This window comes from Paramisgurnus dabryanus, chromosome 21 (assembly GCF_030506205.2).
Source record: "Paramisgurnus dabryanus chromosome 21, PD_genome_1.1, whole genome shotgun sequence".
Taxonomy (NCBI): domain Eukaryota; kingdom Metazoa; phylum Chordata; class Actinopteri; order Cypriniformes; family Cobitidae; genus Paramisgurnus; species Paramisgurnus dabryanus.
In genome coordinates, this window is record NC_133357.1 from 19462698 (window position 1) to 19478894 (window position 16197).

Here is a 16197-nt window from a genome sequence, read left to right on the forward strand (position 1 = left end):
AGTTTTTTTACACGTGAAACAAGAACACATGTTATATTGCACACTGTAAACACAATCGAAGCTTAAAAAACACAGAAAGAACAGGATCTTTAATTAAGAAGCAAAACAAGACATCTAATCATTCAATGAAGATACGTACAGTACTATAACAAAAATGTTCCTGTACTTTTCTGTTTACTTTTACCCATCCATTGCAAAACTAATATTTTGGCTCCTGCTTGATAAATAGCTCATACATTACTTTGTTTCTAAGCCACTATGAATAAAAGCGTCTGCTAAATTATTAAATCTAAATGTAAATAGATATCTGGGGAAAGCAGTGTGTACATGTTTGCGTGCGCCTTCATTAGTTTAATGCCTTATTAATGTTAGCGTTAGTAATTAGATACTCATGGGCAAAGTCCTAGGTAATATTTTATTTAAAAATCAAGTCTCAGTTTGTTGCGTTACCCCAGTTATCCATATGCTGAAGTCCCCGGTGATAACAGCCCTGGCCTGCAAACACAATGAACATATGCGTTTCTGTGGCTCAGTTGGTATAGCATTGCATTGGCAGCACAAAAGGTCCTGGGTTCGATTGCAGAAAACACACATACTGATAAAATATATAAATTGTAATGCACTAAAAGTGCTTTGGGTCACATCGGCTCCCAAATGCATTAATGTAATGTAAATGTACAGGAGTACAATGCCATGTCCCGGTCAGCTGAATGCCCTTGTAAGGACAGGTGTCTGTCTGGATTGTGTCAAGGTGCCCTATGTGTCCCTTGCTCAGATCTAAACATTTTTCATCTTGTCTGTGTTTTATCCATACAGGTCATCTTTTAAAGGCAATGGTTAAATACATATAAATGATGGAGAGAAAAAGAAATAATACTGATAAAGAACGTGAAAGAGGTCTAGGCAGCAGAAGATCACATAAGCTGTTGTTTGAATCTGTGTGACCTGTGCCCTACCATTCGTGTAATGCATTTTGTTCTCTCTCTCTCTCTCTCTCTCTCTCTCTCTCTCTCTCTCTCTCTCTCTCTCTCTCTCTCTCTCTCTCTCTCTCTCTCTCTCTCTCTCTCTCTCTCTGTGCGCATGTGCTAGCGTGAGCGTGAGGAGGTTGTGAGCGTCTGAGCGAACTGCTGATAGTTTGAGTGAGTTTTCTTTATTTCCTTTTCCCTGGTTTGTTTAAACATATTTGTCTAGTGTAGACTTAGTTGTTGACAATTTCGTCACTTAAGGGTGGCGAAAATGGGGACAAATTCAGATGGTTGTGCCTCCTTAACAGCTAAACATGGGTGCAAATGCATACCTGACGAGACAATAACAGTTGAGGATTGTTTAATTGCGATTAGTAGTGAAGTTGGCGCTCGCAATATTGTGTCCGCATCACGGATGAATAAAGCGGTTGTTGTCTTTTTGAGAGAAGTGTCTTTTGTGCAGCATTTAGTTGAGTTTGGCATATCTGTAAGAGATACTTTTTTACCAGTTTTGCCGTTGTCGAATCCTTCCAAAAGAGTTATCCTGTCAAATGTGCCTCCATTTATCAGCAATGATTCACTCGAGCGTCTGTTAGGACGCTATGGTAAATTAGTGGGGCCGATTAAGATGATCCCTTTTGGAACAAAAAATCCGGATTTTAAACATGTGATGTCGTTTAGACGTCAGACTTTTATGATCCTGAATGCAGAATTTCAGTCTTTGAATACGTCAGCGAAAACTACTTTGTTGGGTAAAGATTATATAATTTATATCAGTACCGAATCAATGAAGTGTTTTAGTTGTGGAATGTATGGCCATACAAAACAGTCATGTCCAAAGAATGATGAGGCTAGCAATAATAATGAGACTGTGAATAATCCTACAGCAGAGCAATTAACGTTGTCTTCTATCCAGATAAATAATGAAGATGGAAATAATAACGGTGGCACTGATCCGGAAACCGAACCATCTTCTCTTTCTAAAGATGGAGGTAATGTTGTTGAAATGAATGAGTCTATACATATTGCTGCAAAAGCAGATGTAGATGTTAATGTCAATGTGGGTGTAGTTCAGGACGAGGGAGAGATCGCTGAGACAGATCCTCCTGGTGAAAACAGCGCACCGGAGCAGCCTGTAGAGGGGGCTGAAATAGCGGACCCTGCTGGCGAGCTAGTAGATTCACAGGAATCAGGACTCAGTGTATCACAGGGTGATGTGGCTTTGATGATTGAAGGAAGTGAAGTTCAGTCTATGGATTCTGATAGTGAGGGCTCTTATATAGCAGAATCTCAAGGAGGATCTGCAGAGAGTTGTCAGATTTCCAAAATAAAGCGTCCTCTTTATACAGTTCAACAAATAAATGATTTTCTTGATGATACTTTCAATCAGAGAAAACCAAAACTTGAAAAGTATTTCCCTGATTTACAGCTTTTTATTGATTCATGTGTAGTGGTTATGAGAAAAGCAACACTGGAGGAGCTTGATCAGCCTAAACGTTACAGGCTCAAAAAACACATGAGTATTGTTAAAAAGAAAATTAAAAGCTCGTTTAAAGGGATATAAATAAGGTTATGAGTATTAGTTTGGTTCTCTGGATCCTTGGATATCTTAGCCTTATTTTTCTTATGGCATCTATAAATATTGGATCTTTTAATATCAATGGATGTCGTGATACAACAAAGAGATTTGCTCTATTTAATTATTTACAGTTGAAAAAAGTAGATGTTATTTTGCTTCAAGAGACTCATACAGATGTTCAAAATCAGACGCAGTGGAATTGTGATTGGAAGGGAAATATTATAATGAGCCATGGTACTTCTCTTAGTGCTGGAGTTGCTATACTTTTTTCTCCATACGTCTGTGATCAACCAGTTATGGTTGAGATAATATCTGGTAGACTTCTGAGAGTAGATATTACCTTGGGACAAAATAGATTCTCTTTTTTTAATATATATGCTCCAAATGTTGGACAAGAGCGTTTAGTATTTTTTGAAAAATTATCTGAAGCTTTGTCACAGTGTCCAATGGATAACATTGTTGTAGTAGGAGGGGATTTTAATTGTACATTAAATCCAGATCTTGATAGGAATCATGATGAACCTCACCCAAATTCTGCAGAGATTTTAAAAAATGTTATCAGATATCATGATTTGGTTGATTTGTGGAGAGAAAGTTTTCCTGGTGTTAAGCAATATACCTGGTTAAAAAATAACTCCAATTTTTTGTCTGGAGCGAGACTTGACCGCTTCTATGTTGCTAAGAGTAATAGAGGTAGATTTTATAATAGCTCAATAGCACCATCTTTTCTGTCTGATCATCATTTTATTTCTGTAACTGTTTCTGCTATATCTTTAAAAGCACATAAATCACACTGGCACTTCAATAATAGATTATTACAGGATCACTCTTTTATTCACTCTTTTGACCTTTTCTGGAAATCTTGGAGAGAGGAGAGAGTTAATTTTTCTTGTTTAAGTCAATGGTGGGATATGGGCAAAGTACACATTAAAATGTTTTGTCAACAATACACTGCCTATACCACTAGAGCCCTGAAAGAAAAAAATGAAGGCACTTGAAGAAGATATCCTTAAACAGACTAATTATGGTGACTCTGTTGATGCTATAGAGAGGAAGAAATTCCTATTGAAGTCCCTATTGGAGGAGCAAGGGAAAACAGCCCTTTTAAGGACCAGATATTCTCAGTTAAATCATATGGATGCCCCTTCTGCATTTTTCTTTAGTCTTGAAAAAAAACCAAGAGAACAGAAATGCTTCCATAAATTGAAATTACCAGAAGGCGGAGTCACAGTTGACCAGCAGACAATTCGTACTCATGCCCTTAACTTTTATGAGAACCTTTACTGTACTGAACTGTGTGATGGAACAGTAACAGAACAACTTTTGGATGATCTACCAAAATTAGCAGATGAAGATCGAAAAATCCTTGAGAAATCTATTTCCTTAGCTGAACTTTCTGAAGCTGTCCAGGAGCTGAGCCCTGGGAAATCACCTGGCCTTGATGGTCTTTCGGCTGAATTTTATCGTGTATTTTGGAAATTGATTGGAGAGGATTTGTATGCAGTTCTTCATGAAAGTTTTAATCAAGGGATACTTCCACTGAGTTGTCGGAGGGCTGTTTTAACGTTGATCCCGAAGAAAGGAGATCTTGGGTTCCTCAAGAACTGGCGACCCGTCTCTTTAATCTGTGTTGATTTCAAAATACTATCTAAAACAATAACTAATAGGCTTAAAAAATATATGGCAAATGTAATTCATGAAGATCAGACTTTTTGTGTCCCTAAACGAACAATTTTTGATAACCTTTTTCTAGTGAGAGACATTATTGCAGTCACAAAAAAACACAAATTGGACATTGGGTTTCTTTCCCTGGATCAGGAAAAAGCCTTTGACAGGGTGGATCATCAATATTTGTTTAAGACCCTGGAGGCCTTTGGATTTGGTCCACATTTTGTCTCTCTTATCAAGTTGTTGTATAGGGACATTTATAGTATGCTGAGGATTAATGGGACTCTTACTAGGCCATTCCCTGTGACTAGGGGGATAAGGCAAGGATGCCCTCTTTCTGGGCTTCTTTATTCGATTGCTATTGAGCCGTTGTTGGTTATGTTGAGAAAGCAGCTTTCTGGTATTGGTGTCCCAGGTTCTCCAGAAGTTGTCCCAGTAAAATTGACAGCTTATGCAGATGACGTAACAGTCATAATTAAGAGTACTAATGATGTTACCAAACTTATTTCTTGTTTAAATATGTTTCAAAAAGCAACATCTGCACGTATAAACTGGGATAAATGTGCATCATTTCTCTTAGGAGACTGGGAAAATGAAGGACCACCTCAATTGCCACAACAGTGTAAATGGGCTCGGGATGGCTTTAAAATATTAGGTGTTTATTTTGGGACAGCTCAATATACTGAAAAGAACTGGGAGGGTCTAGCAGATCGAGTGATTGGCAGATTGCAGAAATGGCAATGGCTTGTTCCACAACTCTCTTTCAGAGGTAGATGCCTGATTATTAATAATCTAGCAGCCTCAATGCTATGGCACAGAGTTACTGTTTTTAATCCTCCTAGGGAATTACTTGGGACAATTCAAAAGGCTTTTGTTAAATTTTTTTGGAATGGTCTTCATTGGCTTACTCCTGGGATAATTTACCTTCCTGTGGCAGAGGGAGGTCAAGGTTTAATACATATAGAGTCAAAAATATTAGCAATGAGATTACAAACATTGCAGAAGATTCTGTATTGTTCTGATCATTTACGCTGGGCTACATTTGGTTTATGTTTGTTAACAGATCTAGGTGGAGTAGGCCTAGATAAACAGTTGTTTTTAATAGACAAACCATTTGAGGACAAGAAACAGTGTTTTTGGTCTAGTTTCTATTTATCAGTAATTAAAGCATGGAAGTATTTAAATATTTACAGAACTGAAGAAGTGCATTATGGGATTTTAGAACCTTTGTTTTTTAATCCCCTTATACAACTGCCATCTAATGTATCCCCTTTAATTCCCAATTTTCTGAATGGTGGGGTCAGTAAAGTAAGGGACTTAATTGATTTAACTCAAGGTCAGTGGAGAACTGTGCAATCAATTGCTACACAGGTTGAACTCAAATCCCTGAGGATTGTGGAGAAGATAATGGAGTGCATTAAAGATGCTTTTCCTCCTACATTAGTTTCTTTCATAAACTTAGTTTTGGTAAATGGGTTTATACATCAGAACTTTCCTGAACTCAGAGTGATACCTACAGATGAAAGAATTGGTTCTGATATTAATCAGACGACATTGCTGAAGGGATATGGGGATATGTTCTTTCATGATATGGATAAGAAAGTTCTTTATTATATTTGTGTCAAATCTGTACATGTTGGGCAATTGCAAGAAAGGACCGATACTAAATGGAGGGCAAAGCTCTCTTTTGGTGAAGATATGCATCCATCTTGGAGAGTATTATATAAGCCTCCTATTTCTAAGAGATGTGGAGATATTCAGTGGAGGGTACTCCATTGTGTTATAGCTTCAAATAGCTTAGTTTCGAAATTTAATGAAGTGGTTTTATTGTGTCTTTTCTGTGATGCTCATGATACTGTGTTTCATATGTTCTCTGAATGTTTAAGACTTCGTCCTCTTTTTGTAATTTTAGAAAACCTCATTACAAAATTGGGTTTTTTATACAATATTACTTTATTTATATTGGGATGTAAATACAGAAGGTCATGGCAACAACAATGTGTTCTTGCCAATTTTTTGATTGGTCAAGCTAAGCTAGCCATTTTGAAATCCCATCAGTGCAAAAAAGCAGGACAGGATGTTGATATGGTAGCTATGTTTAAGTCCTTGGTAAAAACACGAGTGATTATTGAGTATTCATATTATCGATATACTGACAATATTGCCTTTTTTGAATGGAGATGGGGTGTTAGAGAGGCACTGGTGATTGTGAATGAAAATGGAAACTTAGTGTTCAATTGGTGAGATTATAAGACTGGTTGTACTAAATGTATGAAAATGTATATTGTTGAAATTGTAATCTGCTGTTTGATTTTATTTATAACCCTATTTTAATTAAAAGGACTCTTAAAAGTCAAAAGTCTCTCTCTCTCTCTCTCTCTCTCTCTCTCTCTCTCTCTCTCTCTCTCTCTCTCTGTACCCCTTAGTCTGGCTCCACCTCTCTTTCTCGCCCCTGAAGGTCAGTGACTGAATCCTTGCTTATGTTCTGCTGAGTCTGCCAAACTCTAACCAAAGAGGGAGAGAGCAAGAAAGGGGGCCTGAAAAATGGAGAAACCCAGCGACCCAGCTGCCCACTGACGTCTATAAAACAAACACAGAATGACAGGTGTCACCCAGTTTCCCCTTCCATCCCTCCTGCTTTTCTCTCCTGCATGCCGGTTTATAGTTTATTGTTCCGTGTCGCGTTTCAAGGTCGCTCTTAACACAGCCAAACAAGGCCCATGAGGAATGTTGCATGGCACTGAGACTGACTACTATTGAACAGGGAACCCTGCAGCTGGGGAAGTGTCTAAATTCAGCCTGTGGCCTCTGTGGTCTGCATACAACACAGCAGTCACCTGCTGCAGTGTTACCATTATAGATTCTGTTTACACCTGGGATTAAGATGCGTTTTGGTTGATCGGATCACAAGTGGAGGAGAGAAACATTTCTATTCACACCTGGTGTCTTAATCTGTCGCTTTTGTCCATTTTTGCGACCACTTTTGTCCTGTTTACTTGGAGGTAATTGGTGAGTCGTTTAAACACGAGCAGGAGAAATTATGTGTTTAAGTTGACATGCACTAATATTATGTCAGAGTCCGCCTATTGTTTTGTTAGTAAACACGCACAACGTTCTGTACATGTACTGACTATGTAAGGGCTTTCCCAGCTATTTCAGAGCAATTGATAGCGCACACAACTTTCGCAAAGTGAAACAAAAATAAGGAAGGCGGTGAGCAGCCGCTTTAGTTTTCTCAATGATAGCCTAAAGATTGCGCTGAACATTGTTGATTCATGCTAAAAGTCAGGACCGATGTAAAAACATTGTGCTTTGCGCATTACAAATTAAATCAATAGGCGGAGAGTGGGTGGTCTTACGTGGCTGTTCAAACACATTCAACTACATGAGCGCTTACACCACGAAAGCAATCCTATGAGATGCGTTTTTTAATGTGGTCGAAAGTGGAAGAGCTCAAACTGTTTTACACCACATTTACACCTGTATTTAGTATCCTCCACTTGTCAATGCCCCCCCCGAAAAAAGTGATTATGCAATCGCATGATTTAACGCATAATCAGCCAAAGTCCGCATATTTATGCGGGTGACGCATTTTTTCAAATACACCGCACTTTCGCAGCATAAATTGCAGATTTTCGTGCGCAGAAAATGAGGGGCTTGCATGATATCATAATCCCTGCATTTTCTTAGCAAAAATCACATATATCTTATCAGAAAGTTGAAAAATGTTGCATTTACCTCACACAAGCGCAGCCATGTCCCCGGCTGCCATGGGAGCGTAATGAAGTGACTTGATTTTGTGACGTGAACATCATTGAAAAGCTGCAAAAGCTGCAAACAGTTTTTGCAAGTTCCCACAGTTTTTGCATGTTCCGGCAGTTTTTGCAAGTTCCCGCAATTTTGGCAAGTTTTTCATCGCATAAAATTGCACAAATATCCTGCATATTCCATCGCATTTTTTAAGAAAACGTGCCGCATGATCAAGGATTTTTGCCCGCAACAATCACAAAAAACTCAGCGTTTTTCTGGAAGGACTGACTTGTGATTCGATCGACCAAAATGCATCTTAATGCCAGGTTTAAACAGGACCATAGTCAGCAATGTAAATCAAGCAGCACTATACAGGATTTCGGCCATTGTTGTCCAAATTCTGAGTGAACAACTCATTCCCTTCATACGTTCACTCTTTTTTTACACACAATGCATTCTGATTTTGAGTGTACATCTGATGTACACTTGCTAACTCAGTATTTCCCATGCAATGTGTAATTTTTATTAGGAATATGCTGTCGCTAATTGGCAGAATGAAACAAAAATAATAGTTTTATTTAAACACATACCTATAAATATATTTAAATCAGTGTCCGAAAGCGCTCACTCATTTTCTTTCCCTACATTGTGGAGTCAAATTCACTATGTAGAAAATAATAAAGGAGTTTATATACACTCTGTAAAACATTACAGGACCGCTCCGGATTAGTTTAACTCTTTCCCCACCATTGACAAGCTGATTTGTCAATTATTCCCTGACAATGACGAGTTTTACCGGCAATCCATATTTCAGCTATTATCAGGGCCGCCTTAACCTAATGTGAGGCCCTGGGGCTGAGAGGTTTTGGAGGCACCCCATACCCTCAATTTATAGTCTCATTTTGGAAAAAAAAGTGTAATATCTATGTAATCTACATCACAAAATGTAGTTTTCCCTCTTTGACCCAGAAAACACCATATTATCATTAATAACATATCACTGAGCCCACTTGAGCATAAACACAAGACACTTTATTTAACAACCACAAGCAGCAACTTGTGGTGAAAATAAAACCAAAAGTATATATGTTTATAAGCTTTATGTTTATATAGTTTTTGGAATATACAAATTTGCAGAAAATTGCCACTCACTAACTAAATGCTCACCACAGTTATAAAAATATAAGAAGTTAGAGTTAGTTTTAAAGTGAAAATGCATTAATGTTAACAAAAGATAAGTCTTTATAGACAGAATCTTGTTTTTTAATCAGTTATTTATTTTGTAGGCTATTGAAGATATAGTATGAATTGTATTTAGTATTTATGCATACTACGCATGTAAAACGAACACGTATGAATATGCACAAAACAGACAGGGAACATACCTGTATATAAGATCTTTAGATAAGGAGATTATAAATATGAATGGTGCGATCAGGGGATGATCATTTGAGATGGTCTTGTCACGCTTTGAGTTGCACCTTTACCGTTGCGTCGTCTTTCTAAACCAGATGTGTGTACTGTGAGCTTACATCGCGTCAAACTACAGCGCTCCAGCTGCGCACGCGTCACTGATATAAACGCGCGTAAACTTAAACTTTATAACAACGAACAGCATTAATGTTCGGGAACCCCTTTTTTATTTGGCGGCACAGTTTCTTGCGCACGGTTGGAGAGACTTCTGCATGCCAGAGACGCAGCTGTACAAGCACAGAGAGAGTGAGCGCGCACGCGAAAGAGAGAGAGACCTGCACCTGCTTATTATGAAATTTCGGAAATCACTCTTTCATTTGTTGGTGGATTATTTCCCGTTTCTCTGTCACACTCACTCTTACATGCAGGAATGCCAAGTTAACAACGCGCACTTAATTACATTACCAGAATAGAAAAATCTGTTACGTCTGATATTTTATTTCACAGTAAGTTACCACGGACCAATCAGCAGCCATGTAACGTGCAGTTAGAGTGATTGACAGACAACCTGACAAGTTAAAAAACAAAATGAACGTGAACTTGGGAGGCCCCTGAACTTGGGAGGCCCCTGGGCTTCAGCCCAGGTAAGCCCGTGCATTAAGGCGGCCTTGGCTATTATCCGCCAGGTGGTGCGCTTACTCAATTTATAAACCCGGAAGTATTCCCTTAGGGAATACTAGTTTTGAGGATTGTTATGAATCTAACAAAGTCCTTCACAAAAATGCAATAATCTCAGCTTTTTGGTCAAATTTTTTTATTTTTGAAGAAACCAACCCATTTTTGAGAGGTGATAAAAAGAGAACAAATAAAGGTAGGATGAATTTTTTTTTTCAAACAGACGGTCTGTTCTTTCATTTGACATATAGTTATGTTTATATGTTCTGGAGGTCATAAAAATCATAAAAAATGCTGGTGCTGGCTGGCAACTTTAAAAAAACACACTGGCGGGGAAAGAGTTAAATGTTATTTTTGCCTCTTTTTTTATAGTACACTAAATGGAAAACAGGATCTGAACATTTCAAGCTGGTGTCCTGACATTTTATTCTAACCATCAGATTGTGCTACCCTCGTGTAGTCGTGATTGAGGTGTAGGTTTAGGTTTTGGTTGTTGGTCTTATGTTTTCTATGGAACTTGTAGCTAAATCTGAAAGGTAGCACAAATCGTCAGAACACCGGATTTCAACTTGTTTTTTGGGTGCGACAGTTTAATGTATTGCCTGTGCAGTGACTGCTAGGGTTCCAACACATTGATTTTGCTGTGTTGCATGCTTGCATTGCAGATAATGTGACAGTCGGACAATGATTCTGTTTAATCAATGTCACTTCAGTACATCTGGATTTTATAGATACTTGTAAACATAATGCTAATATAAATATAATGCTACATTTTTATTTTGCTGCTTAGTCGGCGATTACACCATCAAGGTCTTTGTCACTGTGCGTCGCCCATCTCTTCAGTGAGGTCATTATTCTAATTCCTATTCTGTAAGGTTATTAATTCTGGTTGTCCTATGCACAATAAAAAAGTTTTCCAACTGCAGTCCTCGCGTACCCCATCCCAAAATATCTTCATAAATTAATCACCTGATTTAACTCATCTGCCTCCTTTGAGAATGTTTGAAACAGGTGTGTTCGACAAGCGGCAGCACTTGTCTTTTTTTTGGATGAGTTTAAGTAACTTAAAAACATATGTGGTGTAATGACACCAGTATTTGTAATGACATAATTTTTTACAGTGGCATATTGAGTTGTGATGGTTAACTCTTTCCCTGCCATTGACTAGTTATCTTGAATAAAATGAATAAAAAAGTGTTCCTGATGAAGTTTTATGTTAATCTGTAATACCGTGATTATCCACTTGATGGCACTCTTAACCAATTTATAAAAAACTAAAGCAAAAAATAATGTACTAATTTTAAACTATTTGTATGTTTTAATAATCATTCTAAATTTGATCTTTAACAAAATTCCTTCACAAAAATGCAATTATTTCAGCTTTTTGCTAAAAAAAAAAAATTAAGAAAAATACCCATATTCAAGAGTCTATAAGGATGAAACTTTTTGTTTTGTTTTGTTTTTTAAAGCAGAGGGTCTGTTCCTTCATTTGATATATTTGTATGTTTATATATTGTTTGAAAAAAAATCCTTTTGTGAAAATCACAAAAAAATGCTGGCGGGTAACTTTTCAAAAAATGTCTGGCGGAGAATGAGTTAAAGGTGATGCAAGTTCAAATCAAACCTTAGACATTTCCCGATCTTGTTTCCCTGCCCTTTGTTTTCTATCATTGTCTTCTTGTTCCTGTAAACAGAAGTGTCAGATTTCAGCAATATCCTATACAAATGTACTATCATAACACTTAACGAATAGATACAAGAATCCATACTGTATGTTTACTGTAGATGTGATGCCGGTACGTTATGTGTACACATTTAGCACCACAAACAAGAACGTTGCATGCAGTTCTTTTTGCTCATCTTCCTCTCTCCCGCCGCTGCCCGTTGCTTGAAATTTGCGTGCGAGTCTGCCGTCTTACCTTCAAGTCCTGTTTGAGTTTTCCAGGTCACTCAGTCCCTAAAGATAACATGTGCTTTCTGCTCTTATTCCTGTGACCGCTGTTGAATAAACATTACTTAAAGCTGCCGTCGGGAACTCTGGAGGATTGAGCAGTTTCCAAATATTTACAATTTCATGTCCCTCCCCCACTATCACTGAGTAACCCCCTTTGAGCTCGTCCTCAGCTCGTGAGCACCAGTATTATTTTTAATAAACGCTGCGTTCAATCCAACACGCTTGTGAACTTCAGGCGGATGCACGTGATGTTGTAAGGCGCGCGAGGGGGAGGAGGGATCTGTGGCGCGTGCAGGTACTGTGATTGACAGGCAGATTTTACACAGCCCTGCGCTGATTAGACCAAATGAACCGGCCTGTGCTGATTGGACCAAGTCAACCGGGAGCGGTGGAATTCTGCAAAACAAATAACATGCTCTAGATGGAGCTAGAAGCGTGGGGTTTTTACTTAAACAGTCTAATTTATGTTGTTCTGTGGGAGCATAGTGTTGGTTTCAGTGAATATGATAAAAAAATATGATCAAAATAGTTGCCGACCGCAGCTTTAAAGTGCATTCAAATCTGTTGAATCATAAAAAGTAAAGTTATAGAAGTATGATTTTCATAAATGACAGACTGGATAAAACTATAAAAATAAGACTTTTGCTTGGGTGATGTTAGTTAAGGAGAGAGATGATATACTTTTGTCTAATACCACGGCTTTTGCGTAAACATTATCTCACACAAAAAGCCCTAATGCACCTCTACAAACGTTCCTGAACACATCTCAGAGACCTCAGTAACCTCCACCTGCGGTCACCATCACGGCACCGTCGACATCAGGTGCGGTGAAAAAGGGGACATGCTATATTTATGCCTGTTTGATGGAGCACGTCAGGCCCTCTTCGCATGTAAACCGGAGAGATTACAGGAGCGCGACTGGAGGGCAACTCAAATGTCAGGGGCAGCCCAGTTGAATGCTAAAGTAGCCTGTAAGATGAACTCATTGAAGCACGAGTTATTGACTTTCTGTACAGCACTTTGTTTTACACACAAATGTTAAGCGTTTGTTTTGGTTCAGGGTGCAGTATTTTAACTGTGGGATTGAAAGGACTTTTGCACTTTTTGCAGACAAAAACAATATAATTAAGCGCAAAAAGGATGTTTGTGTGCATTTAGGACGTATTGATTGTGCGTTTAGAAATCCGCCGAGAATAGCAAAAAGATGTTCATTCAGGTGGCTATTGAACAGGTCAGGGGTCAAATCGTCAAACTTGATCCTTTACCCAAAGGGACCATCTAATTAATGACCTTACACAGCGCTTCCTCAAATTCCCTTAAGTAAACAGAAAATAAGGTTTATTTATTACCCCTGAGAGCTTTTAAAACATTATTTCCCAACTTTTTTTCTGCATCAGAGAGAATCAATCTTTAATCAGAGAATGGGCAAACTCTGTTGAATGTGTGTATCCTTTGATATTTAGTGTTATTGAATTAGGACAGTAAATTTGTTTATAGAGAGCACTAATATTTAATTGCTTGTCTACTAAACCTAATTAGGTTTCTTGTTGATATGTATTGATCGTAATTGCTTAATCGTGCGGAACGGGTTTATTTCTACTGTAAAATTTACAGGATGTTAACCTCCAGAAATTAAAAACGGACAGAATGAGACTGGCCGACCTGATCTCGCATGAAATATAGAGAGAGAGAGAGAGAGAGAGAGAGAGAGAGTAAAAGAACCGAAGACCTTTACTTGGCTTGAGTCAGCAGTCTTTTTTCTTTTTTCCCACAATCCACCACAGCATCACCTTTATCCATATGGGATTCTCCTGTTAACTTATTCCTTGTCACTCTTGTCTTATTTTGTGTTACTTTTTGTTTCGTTTATTCATTTCGCTTGCACGGCTCTGGGTTAATTACACATCTTTTGAATCCTCCCCTCTTTATCTCACTTTCTGCAGTTGTTAGTGAAGAGACGGTGACTTTGCATGAATTCTGTAGAGGGAATCTGTTCGGAAATATGTTCAATTGTGCGGAAAGCCAATGTACGGCATTATGACTAGATAATTACAATTGATTAAATCTGTGTGATTCCACGCTACCTTATTCTCTTCAAAAGGCAATTTGAGGTTGATGCCAGTCTCCCTCTACTGGCCACTAATTCATATTGAGGTTTTGTGTAATTGAGAGACACTCAGTTCGGTGTCAGATATCTTGAGGTCTTTCATATTCACATCTAGTGAGAGATATCTTTAAATAGATACACTCCAGAAAAAGAAGGCACATGGTATAGTACATAAAAAATTCATACCGTTCACCAGGTCTTCTGTTTGTATGTAAGGTCGTGTGTGTCCTTGCGTGTGCATGTAAGTATGTCAATGTGGATCTCGTTCACCAGCGCTGAATAGGGTTTTGATGTTAGGGAGAAATAATATATACGTAACAGTAGGTGAAGTGTTGTATCTTGCTGCATTGGGAGTAGGATGTCTGCATTAAAGAGTTTTCACAACAGTATGGAGAACACTGCAGCAAAACTCCTTTAGTCTGAAGCTCCGCAATACACCACACCACATGATGATGTCACTCATCATGCTTTCCAGAAAGCTGTTAACTTGCTTACCTTGACAAAATGTCCTTGCCGACCAATCAGTGGTCACGATAAGTAGGGATGGCGAAAACGAAAAATTTTCTTGACCGGCCACCGAGCCTCATTAGCCGGTTGAAACCGGTTAACCGATAGTTTAAAATATGCTATGCTATTTAAAATAACAGCCATTTCTAGGTATGTGACAAAATGACGTAATACGCACGAGCGCTTTGTTCCCACGGCTGTTCCCAGCAGGTATTCAGCGCCAGACTTAGGAAATCTGTCATATCTTTGCTTTGTGAATACCTCTAAAGCCCATATACTAGTGACATAAATTACTTCCTCACGTTGATTCTCACGTTCGAATTTCCAAGACAGCTGTCGTAAGAAGAAAGTTATAAGCGAAGCAAAATTTCTCTCGTGTTTGGCAGTGAAATCCTCTATGAAGGCGAGTATTTTTTTGTTTCAAACCAAATACTTTATACATTTAACTTGAATTAGGTGAAGTTTGGGATTGATTGTAACATTCGCATGTGCTTTTTTAAGATCCGCAAGTGACGTTGTTGTCAAAAGCAGAATCGCCCATTCAATCATATTGGCTTCCAAAACTTCTCCGTTTTCATCAATTCGTGCAGTATTTTTCAAAGTAATCATACAGAACGAAGGATTAGGCTCTCTAGATTACATTATTGGCATAATTTTGTCAAACATATAAATAAATACATGCATGCAACATGCATGCATTTATTGATTTATGAATGATAAATAACATAATCATCAATTAATGTATTAATAATATCTGACCATTTAAATTGCTCGCCAGCATTATTAGTCAATTAAGAAATATTAAAGAAACAATGAAATGTTTCTTTAATATATAAAAATACAGAAATTTTATTTGAGAGGGCTTTGATTTCAAATGGAAAGATATGCGTGGATTGATGCTCTGGGTTTCATTAATTAGTGGTTAATCAAAAATAATACAATTTTTATATATCTTTTAAAAAGATGTCATCTTAATCTTGTTGGGCTTTTAATTACCTACAATGTGGTGTTTGAATTATGCAAATAGACCAAGAAATTAGGAAGTTATGATATTTTAAAGTGTTTGGTCAAGCGGAAGAGGTCACAGTTTTTCATAGTTTTATCGTTTTAATTGGGTACAAAAATGCCCCCTAATTTTCGAGATAAAAAATTCCATAACTTTCTTAATAATTATCCGATTTTAATAATTTAAAAACCATGTTAAAGTTCTTTTTATTATCTATCATATGGTTATAATTATATATGAATTTTCTAGTATTTATATTTTTTGTCACATACCTACCATTTCGAGCCGCGCCTGCAATTTCGCAACTTGCATCTCTCTGCGCTCTGCCTCCGGCTCACACACACACACAGACCTCGCAACACTTTTTAAATCCCCTACAGCGCGAAACATAAGTCCCGCAAACGCGGCGCCGTGCTTAGTTTCGAAATAGTTTAGGTACTAGGTGATCGCGTTGAACTTGAAAATAAAGGCGTTTGTGAAGCTCATTTGAAAATTGCCGCGGCTCATTTAAGAAAATGACAGCTCAGAAGAGACTGCGCTTTAGTTTGGGGTAGTAATAATAAAGACATAGGA